This window comes from Dipodomys ordii, unplaced genomic scaffold (genome assembly GCF_000151885.1).
Source record: "Dipodomys ordii isolate 6190 unplaced genomic scaffold, Dord_2.0 Scaffold39, whole genome shotgun sequence".
Classification (NCBI taxonomy): Eukaryota; Metazoa; Chordata; class Mammalia; order Rodentia; family Heteromyidae; genus Dipodomys; species Dipodomys ordii.
The window spans coordinates 10,172,989-10,178,988 of NW_012267255.1; positions in this window are offsets into that span (position 1 = coordinate 10,172,989).

Sequence of the window (6,000 nt, forward strand, 5' to 3'; positions counted from 1 at the left end):
TTGTCTGAGGGAGCTTCCTCCCTCCCTATCAGAGGAACACACGGACGGACAGGACACCCTGATTCTGAGAAAACTGCTCTCCGAAAATGTTGGGAAGAAATTCCAAATGGGCACAAGGCTTCTTCCTTCCTTTCAAATTTTACGGTTGGAAAGAATCCAAGAAACTGGACAGCGGGGATGAAAATCACTTGAAGTTCTTCTAAGAATTTCCTAAAAAGAGCCCAGCAGAGCAGCCTCCATGGAAATCTGCATTTCTGATGAGATTACATAGCGCCTTAAAAATAAGTCCCACCCCACTAAGGTTTCCCCAAGATCCTATGAATATGCCTTTCTTTTTAGCTCCTGACATCAACTACAGACAGAGCTGAGAAGTCAGAATGATCGATTCTCATTTTCCTTTTCAATTTTCTGTTTTATTTGTGTGTCCTATTTACAAGTTGAATCGGTCGCATTGTGTCCATTTGTTTCCTACATAGCCCATGAGCAGAATGACAAATGGCAGGGATAACACTGGAAATGTACAGCTAGCACCCATCTTGGTCCCTTCAGTGATTGGCTAGAAGGTGGCAGACAAGAATGGTGATAAAAATGAAATCAATGCCTGGACAGTTCTCTGGGCAGCTCTGCATCAGGATTCATAACACTGGGAAGAATAAGTAAGGTGAAGAGAAAAGCTCCCTCTCCATAGCTGTCAAATCTATAAGAATCAATTTGCAGGGCTGGGAAGGTGGCTTAGTGGTAGAGTGCTTGCCTAGTATGCATGAAACCCTGGGTTCGATTCCTCGGAACCACATAAATAGAAAAAGCCAAAAGTGGCACTGTGGCTCAAGTGGTAGAGTGCTAGCCTTGAGTAGAAGAAGCTCAGGGACAGAGCCCAGGCCCTGAGTTCATGCCCCAGGACCAGCAAAACAAAAACAAAAACTCTTCAGTAGCCTTTCCATATTCCTTGATCTCTGTATTCTGTTTTAACTCTCTGGTGTCACACAGGCTCTGAGTGTGCCTCACAACTTCATTCTTAGACTAGTTGCTAGAATGCCAAGAGAAAAGCATGGCTCTCAGCTGTGGACCAAACCAAACATGGGCCTTAGAGTCAGCTTTCTTAGTCGATTCAGTGTCCAGCCCTGCCATTTACTAACTATTTGGCATTGAACAAGTCATCTACTAGCTTTAAAACTGAATCTCTTCGTTCATAAAAAAGGGATGTGCATAGGTGCTACATCATAGAATTGTTGCATGAATTAAACTAGTTAGTATAAAACTCTTGGAGTTGTCCTTAGCACATAGTAAGTCTTCAATGGATGTTTCTGTCATCATCTTTATTATTTTACAGGTACATATGAATTGTGTCCTTTGTCTCATTTTTGAGGCTCTTGTTTTTCTTTGATGGATCACTTACTTTTATTTAGTGGTATTTTTTGTGGCAATCTAGAGCCACTTACTGTTATAATATTTATTCTAAGCACAGGTCACATTTTAAATCCTTATATTGCTTTTCTTCCTATAAAAATAACACTTGGATTCTCTAAAGTTATTCTGAAATGCTCCACTTTCTCCCTCTGACCTTTATACTCACACACACAGAATATGCCAGACCAGCAAGAAGGAATTTGCACTTGCGGGGTTTTTAGCTAATACATTTAGTAAACTCTGCTAAATAGAGTGCTGTGAATAAAAGCTTCCAATTAACCAGCGTCTCATTTTAATGTTTTACTTGGGGAAGCAGGGGGAAGAGAAAGCTTAATCCAGTAGAATGACCCAGGACTGGAGCAAGCCAGAAACAAGGAAGCCAGAAATAGAAGAGGGTAAGATCAAAGCTGAACAAGGGGGGAAGATAAACACTGAGCTACAAAGCAGAATGAGGCTGAAGTTCAAAGTGGATGGCCCTAGGGCACCGCTAGATGGACAATTACATTAGTATTACCTGGACAGTGCAGACGCTCTGTGTTCTGTCTTTCCCCTAAGCCATGCTTTGGAAAACTTAAGTTATTTCTTGTTTCTTTAACTACATCCCAAAGAAGCCAAGATTTGTTAAGAAAGAAAGGAAAGAGAACAGGGAGGGAAGAAAATTCACATTCTTATCTATATTCTGAGTTTGGTACAGTTTCATTCTAATATATTTTCTACAAGTATGATTCACTACGATTCACGTGAATAAAATTCATTTTCACAATGGTAACATTGAAGCACAACAGTATCTTTAGGAAATGAAGATTGAAGTAAATCATGACATAAAAAATCTACATGTGAGCCAGGCGCTGGAGGTTCATGCCTGTAATTCTAGCTACTCAGGGAGGCTAAGATCTAAGGATCGTGGTTCAAAGCCAGCCCTGACAGGAAAGTCTGTGAGACTCTTATCTCCAATAAACCATGAGAAAACTGGCTCACGTGGTGGTAGAGCACTAGACAGCACCCAGGCTCAGAGTTCAAGCCCCATGACCAACAACAAAAAAAAGAGAGAGAAGAAAAGAAAAGAAGAAAAAGAGAAAAAATTTAAATTTAAATGCACTCTGGTAAGGCATGAAGTGACCCAAAATGTTTTGGTCATTAAAAACTGAAAAATGAGAAGTTTCACTAAGTCAAAAAAATCCAAAATGTTCATTTCTTAAAATAAGAATGACAAAAATAAGGAGGGGTCCTATCTCACATTCCCACAGTGGAGTATTGGTAGAAGCTGCCTAGACTAGCACCTTGAGAAGGATTCTGGATTCAATTTGGCTGAACAGGAATGGGTATCCTGTTAGGGCTGGTGTTTGTGGAATTTGTTTTCTGTTTTCACTATTCTAGACTGAAAGCACCACTTTCCTTAGGAATGCTAGTTAAAAAAAAAAAAATGGATCCCGGAAAGTTGAAATGTTTTTTCTGAGGTGGGCGGGGCTTAGAGAAAGGAGAACAGAGGAATGAAGGGGAGAAGGATGGGCTGATACAGTCATGATATACATAGACTTTTGTGAAAAAGGAACTGGGCTACTTGGGGGATGGGTAAGGTTGGGGTAGTTGGAGTAGGAGATTGGTGGAGGGACGACACTGATCAAGATTCATTGTGCTCATAAATTATTTTTTGTGGGGGGAGGGGAGGGTCCAGTCGTGGGGCCTGAACTCTAGGCCTGGGTGCTGTCCCTCAGCTCTTCAGCTCAAGCCACAGCACCACTTCCGGCTTTTTTTTCTGCTTATGTGGTGCTGAGGAATCGAACCTAGGGCCTCATGCATGCAAGTCAAATGCTCTACCACTGAGCCACCTTCCCAGCCCCTAAATTAATTTATTGAATTGAACAAAAAAGAATTCTAGTTAAAATCAAGATAGATCGATGATAGAGTCTCTCTCATATTGCTGGTGATACATATATATGTATAAATAATATGTATTATATATTATACATATATGTATCTATCACTACTAACATTATGCATTATTAGTTGGAAGAGTTACAAATTTTTCAATGAAAAGTAAGGTTCCAGAAAACTCCTCTTGTTATTTAATTATTATTATCTATAAGTAGTTGTACAAAGAGGTTTCAATTCAACCTGTCAGTTTATGAGTACAAATGCATCTTGATCCATGTCACCTCTGCTCCTTCTCAAAATGGCAGGGCATCTCCAGTTGCCATGGTAACTTTTAATAACGTTGATCTTGATTTCACTGCATTTTAAGCACCATCTCCACCCTGGTGAGCATTAAGATGTTTGCAAAGTAACAACTAACCACATTCACCACACACAGGTGTTCTGCCCACCACATCAACAACTTTACAGGTCCTAGGCATCTGGGCCAGCCTCACATCTCTGATAAGATATTCAAGGACAGTTTATAATTTAACCACATTCTACTTTCGTTAATGAATGTCCTAAAATTTTAAACACTGAGATCCACAATTATTCTTCACTTGCTCATGGGCATCTGATTCTACATCTTAGACATAAATCATTTCTATCATTTAGATTAATGGCCCTTAGCTTTTTGACCTTGTATGCATGCTTAAGTGTCTTTTTAGTTTGGCTTCTCCTTAATTAGGAAAAGAAACCATGTATTTTAAGAATGTCACTGTTTAAAACAATGTGAATTTTACATAACACATTTGCCTCGAAGCATCTGCAATGAACTTATTTTTATAAATCAAAACAAATATGAATTTTAAAACCAGCCAGCAGATTCTATAGCCAAAATTAGGTTGTTCTTGACCCTATTGGTATTAAAAAATTCAAACTCCTTTGTTGAAGCTTGTTCCCTACAACAATATATAATTTTCATAAATCTCTTTATTTCTAGGAAGTTCAAAAGGAGCAAAGACAAAATTTGTAGAACAGCACCAAATTAGCAATTAAAGTCTATAATGTAAGACCTAAACTGCGATGCTCCATTCCAAAAGATTAAATATTAAGCCTTTGGAATACTTTATTCCATCCATGGAACAGAAAGGGCAGCAGAGGGAAAATAAAATGCAAACTTCCACATTCGTTGCTGAGTTTGGTGTTGCTTACAGTTTTCTTTTTTACTCTCAATCCTGTTACAAATAATGCAAACCTGTTTTTATTAATTTACATTAAGTTCATTTAACACTGATGAAACAGACCAGAAATGTATAATGAGGAACATTTAACAAGCTCCCGCATTAGGGCTAATCATGCTCTGTTTACGAGAGCTTATCTCCTTCTTGGAAAAAAAAAAAAAAAGACCCTGGTAGGAAGCTTCATCCTTATTTAACAAGTAAAAAGGAAAGAGTCACTGGCTACTGATAACAAAGAAATGAACAAGCTTAATAATCTCCAATTTGGTTTTCCACTCCACTTAATGATGGAGGCAATGCCAGTTCTGTGGCCACAAGTACTGAAAATTTAATTAAAAGTCAGAAAGCCACTGCAATGAAGACTCAGCAGAAAGCCATTTATTTTTAAAATCTAATATATTCTTCATGACTAAAGGCTAAAGCGCATGCTGACTTACACATTTAGTTGTAACTGATTTAAGCTACTTGATGATTTTTTTTCCTTCTTTTTCCCCCCTTTTTTCCCCTTTTTTTCTTTGGGCTCACAGGGTGGTGTACAATTTGCAATGGAGTAAATTGGTAGAATTTAATTTGGAGGATTTTTTTTAACTCTGCAAGAAAGAATCCTCATTAAAGCGACATGATCAGCTGCCTACTTTTTCTTTTCATCGTTAACTCGCCTAACTGCAGGTAAAAGAGATACAATTATGGATTTATATAAATCCTATTGTCAATTTATAGCTGAAAGACTGGTGAGTTCCCCTCCTTTTAAATAGGTTATTCCCCCCACCCTTGACCTTTTCTTTTTTTTGGTTGTTTTAATGAGGATTCAGTTTGTCACTGTCTTGAGGAGTCTCCTGGCAGCAAAGTTTCTCAGGTAATCATCAGGAATCAAAAGTAGGAATGGGAGGGGGAAAAAAACATACTTGGTTAAGTTTTAACTTGTCTGGAACTCCATATTTGAAATTCTTCTCTAGTGTGGTCTAGGCACTGTCCCTCGGGCACCACCCTGAAGAGGACACCACCAAAACAAGGAGAGTTGTGGAAGTTGAGAAGAGGGTGTGACAGAAATACCCCTCCATGTGGTGGACCTCATGTGCAAGGAACACGAGCTGCAATGCTGGGTGTGAAGTCACTGCTCTACAGGCCTTACTAGACACACTTTGCCCATGTCACCTTCCCTTGTCCTGTCCCTAACGGTGCAGAGGCAGCTGCCAGCTGAGCATCCTGTGCACCTATTCTGAATCTTCAGAGCAAAGCTTCCACAAGCACCACCTCCTATCGTCCCCAAAGAGCTGACTGAACCTCTTTGTTCTCCACCCCAAGTTTAGCACATGGCTGATGTTACTGGTCAAACCTCCTGTACCATGGAGCTGAATTTCATTCTGTGAAGCTCACCTGAGCCCTTCCCACCCTTTTCTCTGCCATCACTGTTTGGGAAGAGGATTCTTCCTCCTCCTCCTTCACCTCCTTCCTCTTCCTTCCTCCTTCCTCTTCCTTCCTCCTTCCTCTTCCTCCT